Source organism: Triticum aestivum, chromosome 2D (genome assembly GCF_018294505.1).
Source record: "Triticum aestivum cultivar Chinese Spring chromosome 2D, IWGSC CS RefSeq v2.1, whole genome shotgun sequence".
In the NCBI taxonomy this organism is placed as follows: Eukaryota; Viridiplantae; Streptophyta; class Magnoliopsida; order Poales; family Poaceae; genus Triticum; species Triticum aestivum.
The window spans coordinates 445,594,286-445,611,456 of NC_057799.1; positions in this window are offsets into that span (position 1 = coordinate 445,594,286).

Consider the following 17,171-nt stretch of genomic DNA (forward strand, 5'->3'; position numbering starts at 1 on the left):
CATCTACGGAATGTGTACGACTACGAAACATGTACCACTACTACCACTACCGTCGCGAGAACGACTACTACCCCTACGACATGTGAACAACTACTTCCACTTCGAACGCGTTCCGCCCCGAATGCACGCTTCGAAGGTATAACCCCGAGATGACGCCCGTGGAACGAATGCATGTGTTGTATGAGATGCTCGTGTTTGCACCGTGTCCGAGAGAGGTCTTTGCACGTTCCTCGCTTCCATACCACTAACCCGTGGGAACCCGGTAGTCGGGAGCACCCCACCATCTTGCATGACACGCTCGCGCCCACTTCTTTTGCACCGGTACCTCCGTGAGCTATCGGAACCAATATGTTGTCGTGGCATCATTTTCGGATTCGTCGCCGTGGCACCCTTTCTTCCACCACTGTGACAAATGCTCTTATCTTGCCCCATATCTTATTATAACAACATTTTCATAAAAATTGCATATACCTTGCATATGTCATCCGCATCATGATAACAACATTTAAAATGTCTAAAATTGTTGTTTGATTTAAATTGCTAAATGACACATGAGGATTTTCCGGAATTGTTGTTTGTTGTTTCGACTTCATTAAATTGCCTAGATAGTTAGTTTATTTATGCTTCACCTCTTGCCATGTTAATCAACATTTAATATTGTTGGGTACATAATGAGAGAGAACTAAATAATTGATGTGGTGTTTCTGTTGGGGAACGTAGTAATTTCAAAAAAAAAATCCTACGCACACGCAAGATCATGGTGATGCATAGCAACGAGAGGGGAGAGTGTTGTCCACGTACCCTCGTAGACCGATAGCGGAAGCGTTATCACAACGCGGTTGATGTAGTCGTACGTCTTCACGATCCGATCGATCAAGTACCGAACGTACGACACCTCCGAGTTCTACACACGTTCAGCTCGATGATGTCCCTCGAACTCCGATCCAGCCGAGTGTTGAGGGAGAGTTTCGTCAGCACGACGGCGTGGTGACGATGATGATGTTCCACCGACGCAGGGCTTCGCCTAAGCTCCGCAACGGTATTATCGAGGTGTAATATGGTGGAAGGGGGGCACCGCACACGGCTAAGAGATCTCAAGGATCAATTGTTGTGTCTCTGGGGTGCCCCCCTGCCCCCGTATATAAAGGAGCAAGGGAGAGGCAGCCGGCCAAGGGGAGAGGCGCGCCATAGGGGGGAGTCCTACTCCCACCGGGAGTAGGACTCCTCCTTTCCTTGTGGGAGTAGGAGAAGGGAAGGGGGAAGGAGAAACAAGGAAGGGTGCGCCCCCCTTCCCTAGTCCAATTCGGACCAGACCATGGGGAGGGGTGCGGCCACCTTTTGAGTCCTTTCTCTCCTTTCCCGTATGGCCCACTAAGGCCCAATACGAATTCCCGTAACTCTGCGGTACTCCGAAAAATACCCGAATCACTCGGAACCTTTCCGAGGTCCGAATATAGTCGTCCAATATATTGATCTTTACGTCTCGACCATTTGGAGACTCCTCGTCATATCCCCGATCTCATCCGGGACTCCGAACTCCTTCGGTACATCAAAACTCAATAAAACTGTCATCGTAACGTTAAGCGTGCGGACCCTACGGGTTCGAGAACTATGTAGACATGACCGAGACACGTCTCCGGTCAATAACCAATAGCGGGACCTGGATGCCCATATTGTCCCCCACATATTCTACGAAGATCTTTATCGGTCAGACCGCATAACAACATACGTTGTTCCCTTTGTCACCGGTATGTTACTTGCCCGAGATTTGATCGTTGGTATCTCGATACCTAGTTCAATCTCGTTACCGGCAAGTCTCTTTACTCGTTCCGTAACACATCATCCCGCAACTAACTCATTAGTCACAATGCTTGCAAGGCTTATAGTGATGTGCATTACCGAGTGGGCCCAGAGATACCTCTCCGACAATTGGAGTGACAAATCCTAATCTCGGAATACGCCAACCCAACAAGTACCTTTGGAGACACCTGTAGAGCACCTTTATAATCACCCATTTACGTTGTGACGTTTGGTAGCACACAAAGTGTTCCTCCGGTAAACGGGAGTTGCATAATCTCATAGTCATAGGAACATGTATAAGTCATGAAGAAAGCAATAGCAACATACTAAACGATCGAGTGCTAAGCTAACGGAATGGGTCAAGTCAATCACGTCATTCTCCTAATGAGGTGATCTCGTTAATCAAATGACAACTTATGTCTATGGCTAGGAAACATAACCATCTTTGATTAACGAGCTAGTCAAGTAGAGGCATACTAGTGACACTCTGTTTGTCTATATATTCACACATGTATTATGTTTCCGGTTAATACAATTCTAGCATGAATAATAAACATTTATCATGATATAAGGAAATATATAATACTTTATTATTGCCTCTAGGGCATATTTCCTTCAGTCTCCCACTTGCACTAGAGTCAATAATCTAGTTCACATCGCCATGTGATTTAACATCAATAATTCACATCACCATGTGATTAACACCCACAGTTCACATCGTCATGTGATTAACACCCAAAGGGTTTACTAGAGTCAGTAATCTAGTTCACATCGCTATGTGATTAACACCCAAAGAGTACTATGGTGTGATCATGTTTTGCTTGTGAGATAATTTTAGTCAACGAGTCTGTCACATTCAGATCCGTAAGTATTTTGCAAATCTCTATGTCTACAATGCTCTGCACGGAGCTACTCTAGCTAATTGCTCCCACTTTCAATATGTATCTAGACCGAGACTTTAGAGTCATCTAGATTAGTGTCAAAACTTGCATCGACTTAACCCTTTACGACGAACCTTTTGTCACTTCCATAATCGAGAAACATTTCCTTATTCCACTAAGGATAATTTTGACCGCTGTCCAGTGATCTACTCCTAGATCACTATTGTACTCCCTTGCCAAAATCAGTGTAGGGTATACAATAGATTTGGTACACAACATGGCATACTTTATAGAACCTATGGCCAAGGCATAGGGAATGACTTTCATTCTCGTTCTATCTTCTGCCGTGGTCGGGCTTTGAGTCTTACTCAATTTCATACCTTGTAACACAGGCAAGAAACTCTTTCTTTGACTGTTCCATTTTGAACTACTTCAAAATCTTGTTAAGGTATGTACTCATTGAAAAAACTTATCAAGCATCTTGATCTATCTCTATAGATCTTGATGCTCAATATGTAAGCAGCTTCACCGAGGTCTATCTTTGAAAAACTCCTTTCAAACACTCCTTTATGCTTTGCAGAATAATTCTACATTATTTCTGATTAACAATATGTCATTCACATATACTTATCAGAAATGTTGTAGTGCTCCCACTCACTTTCTTGTAAATACAGGCTTTACCGCAAGTCTGTATAAAACTATATCTTTTGATCAACTTATCAAAGCGTATATTCCAACTCCGAGATGCTTGCACCAGTCCATAGATGGATCGCTGGAGCTTGCATATTTTGTTAGCACTTTTAGGATTGACAAAACCTCCTGGTTGCATCATATACAACTCTTCTTTAATAAATCCATTCAGGAATGTAGTTTTATTTATCCATTTGCCAGATTTCATAAAATGCGGCAATTGCTAATATGATTCAGACAGACTTTAAGCATAGATACGAGTGAGAAACTCTCTCATCGTAGTCAACACCTTGAACTTGTCGAAAACCTTTTGCGACAATTCTAGCTTTGTAGATAGTGACACTACTATCAGCGTCCGTCTTCCTCTTGAAGATCCATTTAATCTCAATTGCTTGCCGATCATCGGGCAAGTCAACCAAAGTCCACACTTTGTTCTCATACATGGATCTCATCTCAGATTTCATGGCCTCAAGCCATTTTGCGGAATCTGGGCTCACCATCGCTTCTTCATAGTTCGTAGGTTCGTCATGGTCTAGTAACATAACCTCCAGAACAGGATTACCGTACCACTCTGGTGCGGATCTTACTCTGGTTTACCTACGAGGTTTGGTAGTAACTTGATTTAAAGTTACATGATCATAATCATTAAATTCCTCACTAATTGGTGTAGAAGTCAGAGGAACAGATTTCTGTGATGAACTACTTTCCAATAAGGGAGCAGGTACAGTTACCTCATCAAGTTCTACGTTCCTCCCACTCACTTCTTTCGAGAGAAACTCCTTCTCTAGAAAGGATCCATACTTAGCAACGAATGTCTTGCCTTCGGATCTGTGATAGAAGGTGTACCCAACTGTCTCCTTTGGGTATCCTATGAAGACACATTTCTCCGATTTGGTTTTGAGCTTATCAGGATGAAACTTTTTCACATAAGCATCGCAACCCTAAACTTTAAGAAACGACAACTTTGGTTTCTTGCCAAACCACAGTTCATAAGATGTCGTCTCAACGGATTTAGATGGTACCCTATTTAACGTGAATGTAGCTGTCTCTAATGCATAACCCCAAAACGATAGTGGTAGATCGGTAAGAGACATCATATATTGCACCATATCTAATAAAGTACGGCTACGATGTTCGGACACACCATTACACAGTGGTGTTCCAGGTGGCGTGAGTAGTGAAACTATTTCACATTGTTTCAAATGTAGTCCAAACTCGTAACTCAAATATTCTCCTCCACGATCAGATCGTAGGAATTTTATTTTCTTGTTACGATGATTTTCAACTTCACTCTGAAATTCTTTGAACTTTTCAAATGTTTCAGACTTATGTTTCATTAAGTAGATATACCCATATATGCTCAAATCATCTGTGAAGGTGAGAAAATAACGATATCCGCCACGAGCCTCAATATTCATCGGACCACACACATCTGTATGTATAATTTCCAACAAATCTGTTGCTCTCTCCATAGTTCCGGAGAACGGTGTTTTAGTCATCTTGTCCATGAGGCACGGTTCGCAAGCATCAAGTGATTCATAATCAAGTGATTCCAAAAGCCCATCAGTATGGAGTTTCTTCATGCGCTTTACACCAATATGACCTAAACGGCAGTGCCACAAATATGTTGCACTATCATTATCAACTTTGCATCTTTTGGCATCAATATTATGAATATGTGTATCACTACGATCGAGATTCAATAAACCATTGAGTGTATGACCATAGAAGGTTTTATTCATGTAAACAGAACAACAATTATTCTTCGGTTTAAATGAATAACCGTATTGCGATAAACATGATCCAATCATATTCATGCTCAACGCACACACCAATAATCGTCGCAAACACCAAATAACATTTATTTAGGTTCAACACTAATCCCGAAGGTAAGGGGAGTATGCGATGGTGATCTTTATCAACCTTGGAACCACTTCCAATACACATCGTCACTTTATCCTTAACTAGTTTCTGTTCATTATGCAACTCCCGTTTCGAGTTACTACTCTTTAGTAACTGAACCAGTATCAAACACCGAGGGGTTGCTACGAACACTAGTAAAATACACATCAATAATCTGTATATCAAATATACCTTTGTTTACTTTGCCATCCTTCTTATCCACCAAATACTTGGGGTAGTTCCGCTTCCAGTGACCAGTCCTTTGGCAGTAGAAGCACTTAGTCTCAGGCTTAGGTCTAGATTTGGGCTTCTTCACTTGAGCAGCAACTTGCTTGCCGTTCTTCTTGAAGTTCCCCTTCTTCCCTTTGCCCTTTTCTTGAAACTAGTGATCTCGTCAACCATCAACACTTGATGTTTTTCTTGATTTCTACCTTCGTCGATTTCAGCATTACGAAGAGCTCGGGAATTACTTTCGTCATCCCTTGCATACTATGGTTCATCACGAAGTTCTACTAACTTGGTGATGGTGACTAGAGAATTTTGTCAATCACTATTTTATCTGGAAGATTAACTCCCACTTGATTCAAGCGATTGTAGTACCCAGACAATCTGAGCACATGCTCACTGCTTGAGCTATTCTCCTCCATCTTTTAGCTATAGAACTTGTTGGAGACTTCATATCTCTCAACTCGGGTATTTGCTTGAAATATTAACTTCAACTCCTGGAACATCTCATATGGTCCATGACGTTCAAAACATCTTTGAAGTCCCGATTCTAAGCCATTAAGCATGGTGCACTAAACTATCAAGTAGTCATCATATTGAGCTAGCCAAACGTTCATAACGTCTGCATCTGCTCCTACAATAGGTCTGTCACCTAGCGGTGCATCAAGGACATAATTCTTCTGTGCAGCAATGAGGATAATCCTCAGATCATGGATCCAATCCACATCATTGCTACTAACATCTTTCAACATAATTTTTCTCTAGGAACATATCAAAAATAAACACAGGGAAGCAACAACGCGAGCTATTGATCTACAACATAATTTGCAAAATACTATCAGGACTAAGTTCATGATAAATTTAAGTTCAATTAATCACATTACTTAAGAACTCCCACTTAGATAGACATCCCTCTAATCCTCTAAGTGATCACGTGATCCATATCAACTAAACCATGTCCGATCATCACGTGAGATGGAGTAGTTTCAATGGTGAACATCACTATGTTGATCATATCTACTATATGATTCACGCTCGACCTTTCGGTCTCCGTGTTCCGAGGCCATATCTGTTATATGCTAGGCTCATCAAGTTTAACCTGAGTATTCCGCGTGTGCAACTGTTTTGCACCCGTTGTATTTGAACGTAGAACCTATCACACCCGATCATCACGTGGTGTCTCAGCACGAAGAACTTTTGCAACGGTGCATACTCAGGGAGAACACTTATACTTTGATAATTTAGTGAAGGATCATCTTATAATGCTACCGTCAAACAAAGCAAGATAAGATGCATAAAGGATTAACATCACATGCAATCAATATAAGTGATATGATATGGCCATCATCATCTTGTGCTTGTGATCTCCATCTCCGAAGCACCGTGCTTGTGATCTCCATCTCCGAAGCACCGTCATGATCACCATCGTCACCGGCGCGACACCTTGATCTCCATCGTAGCATCGTTGTCGTCTCGCCAACTTATTGCTTTTACGACTATCGCTACCGCTTAGTGATAAAGTAAAACTATTACATGGCGATTGCATCTCATACAATAAAGCGACAATCATATGGCTCCTGCCAGTTGCCGATAACTTGGTTACAAAACATGATCATCTCATACAACACATTATATCACATCATGTCTTGACCATATCACATCACAACATGCCCTGCAAAAACAAGTTAGACGTCCTCTACTTTGTTGTTGCATATTTTACGTGGCTGCTACGGGCTTAGCAAGAACCGTTCTTACCTACGCATCAAAACCACAACGATAGTTTGTCAAGTTGGTGCTGTTTTAACCTTCGCAAGGACCGGGCGTAGCCACACTCGGTTCAACTAAAGTGAGAGAGACAGACACCCGCCGGTCACCTTTAAGCAACGAGTGCTCGCAACGGTGAAACCAGTCTCGCATAAGCGTACGCGTAATGTCGGTCCGGGCCGCTTCATCTCACAATACCGCTGAACCAAAGTATGACATGCTGGTAAGCAGTATGACTTATATCGCCCACAACTCACTTGTGTTCTACTCGTGCATAGCATCAACGCATAAAACCAGGCTCGGATGCCACTGTTGGGGAACGTAGTAATTTCAAAAAAAAATCCTACGCACACGCAAGATCATGGTGATGCATAGTAACGAGAGGGGAGAGTGTTGTCCACGTACCCTCGTAGACCGATAGCGGAAGCGTTATCACAACGCGGTTGATGTAGTCGTACGTCTTCACGATCCGACCGATCAAGTACCGAACGTACGGCACCTCCGAGTTCTACACACGTTCAGCTCGATGATGTCCCTCGAACTCTGATCCAGCCGAGTGTTGAGGGAGAGTTTCGTCAGCACGACGGCGTGGTGACGATGATGATGTTCCACCGACGCAGGGCTTCGCCTAAGCTCCGCAACGGTATTATCGAGGTGTAATATGGTGGAAGGGGGGCACCGCACACGGCTAAGAGATCTCAAGGATCAATTGTTGTGTCTCTGGGGTGCCCCCCTGCCCCCGTATATAAAGGAGCAAGGGGGAGGCAGCCGGCCAAGGGGAGAGGCGCGCCATAGGGGGGAGTCCTACTCCCACCGGGAGTAGGACTCCTCCTTTCCTTGTGGGAGTAGGAGAAGGGAAGGGGGAAGGAGAAACAAGGAAGGGTGCGCCCCCTTCCCTAGTCCAATTCGGACCAGACCATGGGGAGGGGTGCGGCCACCTTTTGAGGCCTTTCTCTCCTTTCCCGTATGGCCCATTAAGGCCCAATACGAATTCCCGTAACTCTGCGGTACTCCGAAAAATACCCGAATCACTCGGAACCTTTCCGAAGTCCGAATATAGTCGTCCAATATATTGATCTTTACGTCTCGACCATTTGGAGACTCCTCGTCATATCCCCGATCTCATCCGGGACTCCGAACTCCTTCGGTACATCAAAACTCAATAAAACTGTCATCATAACGTTAAGCGTGCGGACCCTACGGGTTCGAGAACTATGTAGACATGACCGAGACACGTCTCCGGTCAATAACCAATGGCGGGACCTGGATGCCCATATTGGCTCCCACATATTCTACGAAGATCTTTATCGGTCAGACCGCATAACAACATACGTTGTTCCCTTTGTCACCGGTATGTTACTTGCCCGAGATTTGATCGTCGGTATCTTGATACCTAGTTCAATCTCGTCACCGGCAAGTCTCTTTACTCGTTCCGTAACACATCATCCCGCAACTAACTCATTAGTCACAATGCTTGCAAGGCTTATAGTGATGTGCATTACCGAGTGGGCCCAGAGATACCTCTCCGACAATTGGAGTGACAAATCCTAATCTCGAAATACGCCAACCCAACAAGTACCTTTGGAGACACCTGTAGAGCACCTTTATAATCACCCATTTACGTTGTGACGTTTGGTAGCACACAAAGTGTTCCTCCGGTAAACGGGAGTTGCATAATCTCATAGTCATAGGAACATGTATAAGTCATGAAGAAAGCAATAGCAACATACTAAACGATCGAGTGCTAAGCTAACGGAATGGGTCAAGTCAATCACGTCATTCTCCTAATGAGGTGATCTCGTTAATCAAATGACAACTTATGTCTATGGCTAGGAAACATAACCATCTTTGATTAACGAGCTAGTCAAGTAGAGGCATACTAGTGACACTCTGTTTGTCTATATATTCACACATGTATTATGTTTCCGGTTAATACAATTCTAGCATGAATAATAAACATTTATCATGATATAAGGAAATATATAATACTTTATTATTGCCTCTAGGGCATATTTCCTTCAGTTTCGTCAATATGCAACTCGTTGCATATTGAGCTCCACTTAACTTTTAGTTTTGCTTGTGCACTTTGCCATGCCATGCATATTTAAACCGGACATGCATCATACTTGTTTGTGCATCATGCCATGTGTATGTGGTGGTTGTTTACTATGTTGTTTGTTTCTTTCCGGTTTGCTTCTCCCGTTAGCTTCGGTTTCGTTCCGGAGTTGTGAGGTTTTGTTCGACTACATCCATTTGTCTTCTTCATGGACTCGTTCTTCTTCCTAGCGGGATCTCAGGCAAGATGACCATAGCCTCGAAATCACTTCTATCTTTGCTTGCTAGTTGTTCGCTCTATTGCTATGCAGCGCTACCTACCACTTGCTATTTCATGCCTCCCACATTGCCATGAAACCACCTCTAACCTTTGTCACCCTTCCTAGCAAACCGTTGTTTGGCTATGTTACCGCTTTTGCTCAGCCCCTCTTATAGCGTTGCTAGTAGCGGGTGAAGATGAAGATTGCTCCATGTTGGATTATGTTCATGTTGGGATATCACAATATCTCTTATTTAATTAATATCTATATACTTGGTAAAGGGTGGAAGGCTCGGCCTTATGCCTGGTGTTTTGTTCCACTCTTGCCGCCCTAGTTTCCGTCATACCGGTGTTATGTTCCTTGATTTTGCGTTCCTTACACGGTTGGGTGATTTATGGGACCCCCTTGACAGTTCGCTTTGAATAAAACTCCTCCAGCAAGGCCCAACCTTGGTTTTCACCATTTGCTACCACCTATCCCCTTTTCCCTTGGGTTCTGCAGACTCAAGGGTCATCTTTATTTTAGACCCCCCGGGCCAGTGCTCCTTCGAGTGTTGGTCCGAACCGAGCAGCCTGCGGGGCCACCTCGGGGAAACTCAAGGTCTGGTTTTACTCGTAGCTTAACTTATCCGGTGTGCCCTGAGAACGAGATATGTGCAGCTCCTATCGAGATTTGTCGGCACATCGGGCGGCTTTGCTGGTCTTGTTTTACCATTGTCAAAATATCTTGTAAACCGGGATTCCGAGACTGATCGGGTCTTCCTGGGAGAAGGTTTATCCTTCGTTGACCGTGAGAGCTTATAATGGGCTAAGTTGGGACACCCTTGCAGGGTATTATCTTTCGAAAGCCGTGCCAGCGGTTATGAGGCAGATGGGAATTTGTTAATATCCGGTTGTAGAGAACTTGACACTTGACTTAATTAAAATGCATCAACCGCGTGTGTAGCCGTGATGGTCTCTTTTCGGCGGATTCCGGGAAGTGAACACGGTTTTGGGTTATGTTTGACGTAAGTAGGAGTTCAGGATCACTTCTTGATCATTACTAGTTGACGACCGTTCCGTTGCTTCTCTTCTCGCTCTTATTTGTGTATGTTAGCCACCATATATGCTTAGTCGCTGCTGCAACCTCACCTCCTTACCTTTCCTACCCATAAGCTTAAATAGTCTTGATCTCGCGGGTGTGAGATTGCTGAGTCCTCGTGACTCACAGATACTTCCAAACAGTTGCAGGTGCCGATGAGACCAGTGCAGGCGATGTCACCGAGCTCAAGTGGGAGTTCGACGAAGATCTTGTTTGTTGTGTTGTTTCTTTTCATGTTGATCAGTAGTGGAGCCCAGTTGGGACGATCAGGGATCTAGCAGTTGGGTTATCTTCTTTTCTTTTGGCTTTGACCGTAGTCGGTCTATGTGTGTACTCTGATTGATGTATGATTTATTTATGTATTGTGTGAAGTGGCGATTGTAAGCCAACTCTTTATCCCATTCTTGTTCATTACATGGGATTGTGTGAAGATGACCCTTCTTGCGACAAAACCACAATGCGGTTATGCCTCTAAGTCGTGCCTCGACACGTGGGAGATATAGCCGCATCGTGGGCGTTACAATTCCATCCCCGCCTCCCCGGCTCCTCCCGCCGCCTCCTCCCGCCGCCTCGCCCCGCGCCGGCCATGGAGGCCTCCATTGCCGCCGCGCCCCCGCCCGCCGCCGCGCCCGTCCCGCCCGACTCGGGCCCCGCCGCCACCCCCGCACCCGCCTGGCACCCGACCGTGGCCGACGTGGTGGCGGCGACCCACGTCGGGGCCAAGCGCCAGCGGGCGGGCCTCGCACCGCCTCCTCCCGCCTCCCCGGCTCACGCCCCCGCCGCCGCGCCCGCCCCCAAGAAGAGCTGGCCGAAGGCGGCCTCCCGTGGGCCGCGAGGGGCTTCCTCCTAGGTCGCCGGCTCGTCCCCGGCTGTGAAGAAGCCGCGGAAGAAGCCCGCGGCCCCGCCCGCCGCCGTCGCCGAACCTCCTCCCGCCGCGCACGAGGTGTTCGAGGAAATGGCAACCCCATCCTCGTTCATGGACCTCCTCCAAGACGCGGAGGTGGACCTCGGGGCTCCGCCTCTAGAACCCTTTAGGGTTGGTGACGACTTGGAGGAAGATGAGGAGGATGAAGGGGATGACGAGGAGGAGGTGGCCGAGATAGGGGAGGAGGCATTCACCGCCGCTTCCCGCCCACACGCGCGGTCGACAAACTACACCGAGGCGGAAGATATCCTCTTGGTTCGTGCTTGGGCAGCTGTGGGGATGGATGCAAGCACCGGCACCGATCAAACCGGTAAACGGTATTGGCAAAGGATCAAGGACAACTATTGTAGGATCAAGCCGAAGAATAGTGGGTTCATCTCTCGCACTTACCGGTCGCTTCAAGGCCAGTGGGAGTTGATGAAGCCCGCTTGTGCTTGTTGGAGTGCGGCCATGGACCAAGTGAGGGATGCACCACCTAGTGGAACCGTGGAGAGTGACTATGTGAGTACATATCTCTTCACTATTTTGATTATGTGTGTGTACTATGCTATTGGTGGGTTCTTATGTGATTATTTGTGGTTGATAGGAGACAATTGCCGGCATGAGGTACAAGGAGATGGCCGCTTCCAAGGGCAAGCCATTCCCATTTAAGCATGTTTGGGCAGTTCTTCAAACCTTTAACAAGTGGAAGTTGAGGGATCAAGAGACCGCACCCAAGAAGTCGACAATGCTTAGGATGGATGATAGTGAAGATGAGGAGGAGAGGAACTTGGGCAAGCCCGAGGGAACCAAGAAGGGCAAGCTAAGGGTGAAGATGGAAGGAGAGGCGTCAAGCCTAACGGAGAAGATGGAGCACATGATGAAGGCAAGAGAGGAATTGACAATGAAGACATTGGAGACGAAGCTTCTTATCACCGAGAAGAAGAAAAGAGGTCAAGCTTGCACAAGTTGAAGCAAAGCGTGAAGAAGCAAAGCGCAAGGCCGACTTGGAGGCAAAGGTATGGAAAGAACTCATGGTGGAAGAGAAGGAGCACATGATGATGTCCAAGAAGGACATGGATGAAGACCAATTGCAATGGTGGAAGGACTACAAGGAGGACATCGCGAAGAGGAAGAGGATGTTCCGTGGTGCGTCCTCTACTTTTTGAGGTGACATTCCGATGAGTAGTTGTGGCAATGGCGGTGTGGACGACTCCACCGGCGCCTATGGAGATGCTTGATGGAGCCCGCATGTGGTCTAGGAGATGGCGCCGAGGTGCAACTTTTTGGTGATGGTGCCGATGAGAGGGGGAAGATGATGATTTTGTGATGTAAACTATTAAACCATGCATCAATGATTGTCATTTGGTAGTTTGTTTAGAGGTTGATTGTGTTCTTGTAGTCATAAATTGTGAGATGTCAAATGATAGATTTAAAGGTTGGGGTTGAGGCAAAGACTAGAACCCTCAAACCCAACCCTTAAAGCAGTTTAAGGGTTGGGTTTGAGGGTTCTAGTCTTTGCCCCTGTTTTTTCAACCCTTAAAAGTGCCAAAAACTGGCACTTCTCAACCCTTAAAACTGATTTAAGGGTTTGAGGGTTTGAGAGTTCTACTAGACATGCTCTTAGGCCCTTAATTGGACCAGCCCACTCGTGTAAAGTAACTGGCCACTTTGATTCCCAGGCCCCTAAAAAAAGGAAAAAATACACGATCACAATGAAATGTTCATTTGAATTAGATAGGATTAGCAAAGAGTATTTCATAGAATAAACAAAGAAATGCTAAAAAGAGATTGAAGTGGTTGCTGGATTTCCTATGACATATAGTACAAATGATTCCTTAGGAAAAAAAAATAAGATTCAATCCTACGATTAAACGACCAACATAGCAAAATTCCTGAGGATTCTAATCCTCCAAAAATTCTGTGAAATTCCTTTGATTCAAAGGAGCCCAAAGTGTGTTATGTCATTAAGCATAGCTTGCCATCTATGGAGTTAAAGACAATATTCCTACACTAAAAAAATTGAATTCAAAATTTGTTTGACACTTTTGAAGAAAAAACACAGAAAAATCTGAGATTTAAAACCCTTTTTCTGGCCCCTCCCCAAAAAACAAAATTGAGAAAAAAAATTGTCCAGTCCCCATGCAGCGTGTATTTTGACTTAATCAATTGTTTGGATAGACAACATAGTAAAGTATCTATCTATAACTTGTACAACAAATAGTAAGTACTCCCTCCGTCTAGGTGTGTAAGTCATGTTACGAAAACAAAATAATCCCAAAACACTTAGGCACGGTACATTAACTCCCTCCTCGTTTCTTGTTTTGTGACATATCAACCAATAAGAGATGTGGGCCGTGCATGCTTTCAATAACTTGAGACTATCAAACATGACATGCAGTGGTTAGTTCATTGCATGCAATGCTATTAATTAGCAAAAAGACATTAAGTTTTCTCGTTTTTCTCTCCGCCTTGGTCGCGGTGCACAACATAAGATGACTTACACACCTAGACGGAGGGAGTAGTACAATGGTTAGGAGGCTACTTGTGCAACGTAATGTATCGAGTTCGAATCCTGATTAGCGCACTATTTTCGGTTATGTTCAGCTCTTCAGTTGCCACTGACCCACACGCAGGCATGGAACATGGGTCCACAGCTGGACGTAGGCGAAGATAGGCTGGGAAATCACCTCGTAGGTGCCGACCAGGTGGAAGGCCACGACGCACCGCCGAATACATGACAAGTCATTAATTAAGCAAATCGAGATATTTGTATAGGACTTGCTTGGATCTCGTGCAGGACGATGGAGAAGGCGTAGGTGTATGCCATATTCCCAAACGCCTGAAGACCTTGCCATAGTTCCCCGTTCACTGAAAGTTTGTTGCAATGTCGTCAATAAATTCCCTTCATTCAACATTCGACGAGTCTAATTATCACAATAATTTACCCAGACCATATATACCTTTAAAAAATTCCTAGAGTATTGGGGGGGGGGGGCATGGCCCCCTGCCCCTCGTGAAGCTCAAAGCGGCGGCGAGAAGGGTTTTGTACTTCTGATGGGTTTTACTGCTTTTGGGGGAGAAACACAGGCTTCGACCACTGCGCTCTTAGTTGGACCAACCCACTCGTGTAAAGTAAACGACCTCTTTGATCCTAGGATTCTCAAAGGAAGGGGAAATACATTTCCCTCAAAAAATACACGATCACCATGAACTGTCCATTTGAATTCGATAGGATTAGCAAAGAGTATTTTATACCCAGAGAAAAAACAAAGGAATTCTAAAAAGTGATTGAAGTGGTTGCTAGATTTTCTATGACATATAGTACAAATAATTCCTTAGGGAAAATATTCTATATAAGATTCAATCCTACGATTAAAGGACCAACATAGCAAAATTCCTAAGGATTCTAATCCTCTAAAAGTTCTATGAAATTCCTTTGATTCAAAGGAGCCCAAATTGTGTTATCATTAACCGACATGCTCGTTCTATGGTGTAATTTCACCCAAATTGCATCAAGGTGACGGAGTTTGTAAAAAAAGTGATTTGTTCAACGGTCTATATGGACAAATGTTGTAGCCCCCGTTAGAGAGAATCTTCTCGTCCCCTCGCCTTCGGTTGTCATGTTGACGCTGAGAAGTGCGGGGACGTCTGATCTTCAAGAAATTTGTAGTATTCGACTCTTCGTCCACATCTCAGTGCTGATAGTCGTGTAGTTTTGTGAATAAACTTACTCCGTTTTTTGGTGGTGCCATGGAGCCCGAGAGGTTTGTGTCCTTGCAGGGTCTGATTATTTAGATCCGATGAGTTTATGTGTCATGTTACTTTTGTTAGCTTGATTCTTTATGGAGTTGAAATATTTCTTCGTTGTTATGGTAAATGTTTTGTAGTTCGACGACCAACACTTCTAGGAGATCATCCCCGCTCCAAGTATGTTTTTTATCACTAACGACTTTCCATCTTTTTGGATGGGTGACTCAATGAGCTTTCAGAAATCTTCGTCGGTAATCAAGTTTGTGCAGGTGAATGAGTGGCAATTTCGCTACTCCAGCCAACTGTACTTTCTTCTGAAGTCTTGGCAGTTTTTCGTCTTACAAATTTTGATACTACGAACAAGATGTCTCCAAGATATTTTCCTTTGGTAATTCAGTTGTAGGAGTTACTTTGTATTTATTGGATCATGGATCCATATACATGTAATGGTTGTGAGTATGACCGGTGTGGGACTTAGAGGGATGGCCGGGGCGATGGCCAGCAACAGCGATGGGGGGAGGTTGTGTTGGTAAACATTGCATGGAAAAAAAACTACGCACACGCAATGATCTATCCATGGAGATGCATAGCAACAAGGGGGAGAGTATGTCTAAGTACCCTCGTAGACCGTAAGCGGAAGCGTTTAACAACGCGGTTGATGTAGTCGAACTTCTTCTAGCTCCGACCGATCAAGTACCAAACATATGGCACCTCCGAGTTCTACACGCGTTTAGCTCGGTGACGTCCCTCGCCTTCTTGATCCAGCAAGACGTCGAGGAAGTAGATGAGTTCCGTCAGCACGACGGCGTGGTGATGGTGATGGTGAAGTGATCCTCGCAGGGCTTCGCCTAAGCACTACGAAAATATGACCAAGGGTGTAAACGGTGGATGGGGGTGCCGCACACGGCTAGGCAATTGTCTGGTTGTGCTAGGCGCCCCCCTCCCACATATATATAGGTGGGGCGGAGGAGGGAGCAGCCATCAGGGCGCCCCAAGTAGGCCGAATCCTACTTGGGGTCCTCCCAAGTGGCGCGCCCCCATTCTTTATTTGCCGGAGGGGAAGGAAAGAGAGGGGGAGAGGGAAGGTCACCAAATCACATAACTCACATAATACTATATCGTCAACGAACGTTAAGCGTGCGGACCCTACGGGTTCGAGAACCATGTAGACATGAACGAGACACCTCTCCGGTCAATAACCAATAGCGGAACCTGGATGCCCATATTGGCTCCTACATATTCTATGAAGATCTTTATCGGTCGAACCGTTATGACAACATACGTAATTCCATTTGTCCATCGGTATGTTACTTGCCCGAGATTCGACCGTCGGTATCTTCATACCTAGTTCAATCTCGTTATCGGCAAGTCTCTTTACTCATTCCATAATACATCACCTCGTGACTAACTCCTTAGTCGTTTGCTTGCAAGCTTATGATGTGTATTGATAACCCACAAGTATAGGGGATCGCAACAGTTTTCGAGGGTAGAGTATTCAACCCAAATTTATTGATTCGACACAAGGGGAGCCAAAGAATATTCTCAAGTATTAGCATCTGAGTTGTCAATTCAACCACACCTGGAAGACTTAATATCTGCAGCAAAGTATTTAGTAGCAAAGTAGTACGGAAGTAAAGGTAAGGGCGGCAAAAGTAACAGTAGTAGTTTTGTAGTAATTGTAACAGTGGCAACGGCAAAGTAACTAAGCAAAGATCAATATGTGAAAAGCTCGTAGGCATTGGATCAGTGATGGATAATTATGTCGGATGCGATTCCTCATGCAACAATTATAACCTAGGGTGACACAGAACTAGCTCCAGTTCATCAATGTAATGTAGGCATGCATTCCGAATATAG